Raw genomic sequence first — 1,204 nt, 5'->3', positions numbered from 1 at the left:
AAGAAAAGCTTGTAGTTAGTTCAAGGATCGCTGGCCTTTAGGAGTGTTCTCCAGTCCAGTCTGTTGGGGCACCACGCCCTGACCCCATAGTCCACCTTCATCATTCCCTGGGGACCTGGCTGCTCCATTCCCTTGCTGTTCCACTGCACTCCCCCAGTGCCTTGCCTCAGTGTGGCAGCTGTATAGAATATTTTTAAGAAGACTTGGTGACACTGTTTAGTAAGTGTTGGACTGCTAACTACAGGGTTGGTGGCTCAAACCCATCAACTACTCCGTTGGAGAAATATGAGGCAATTTGCTATCATAAATATTTATAGCCTCAAGAAACCCTATATGGGGTCTCTGTGTGTCAAAATTGACTTGATGACAGTGGGTTTGGTTATAATATATTTTAAAACCAGAGTTTGATCCTATTTTCTTGTGCTTTTTTAAGATTGCGTAGTCTATTTGGGACCCCTTGAAATTTCATATAAAGTTGAAGATTAACTTTTACATTTCTAAATGATTTAGGAGATTTTCCTTTCTCTTCTGTTTTATGGAGAAGTTTGAGAAGGACTGGTGTCAATTCTTCTTTAAATGTTTAATAGACTTCTGCAGTGAAACCATCTAGCTTAGAACTTTTCCTTGGTGGGAGCTTTTTAATTATTGATTCAATTTCTTCACTTGTTATGAGTCTGTTTAAAATTTTTATTTTTTTCTTAATTAATGTAGGTAGTTTATGTGTTTCTAGGAGTTTGCTCATTACAACTATTATCTAATTTATTTGCATATAATAAAAATTCATAGTATTCTCTTTTGTTCCTTTTTATTTCTGAACGACCAATGGAATGCTCCCAGCAGTAAAATAATTTCCAATTTAGCTAAAGATTTATTTATTTTATTGATCATTTCAAACAACCAACTTTTAATTTCATTCTACAGTTTTTCTATTTCACTTTTCTCTGCTCTAATCTTTGTTATGTAATTTAGCCAGTGGCTTTTAATTTAACTTTCTCTTGTTTTTTAGGTCCTTAACTTATAAAGTTAAGATTTATTTTAAATATTTCTTTCTTTTTAAATTAGTTAATTAAAGTTGTAAATTTCCTTCTGATGACTGCCTTTCTTGTACCTCATAACTTTTTTTTTTTTAACATTTTATTAGGGGCTCATACAACTGTTATCCCAATCCATACACACATCAATTGTGTAAAGCGCATTTGTACAT

Source organism: Echinops telfairi, unplaced genomic scaffold, assembly GCF_000313985.2.
Source record: "Echinops telfairi isolate 266 unplaced genomic scaffold, ASM31398v2 ScPeMD7_7400;HRSCAF=8409, whole genome shotgun sequence".
NCBI classification, from domain to species: domain Eukaryota; kingdom Metazoa; phylum Chordata; class Mammalia; order Afrosoricida; family Tenrecidae; genus Echinops; species Echinops telfairi.
Note: the sequence above shows the minus strand (reverse complement) of the source record.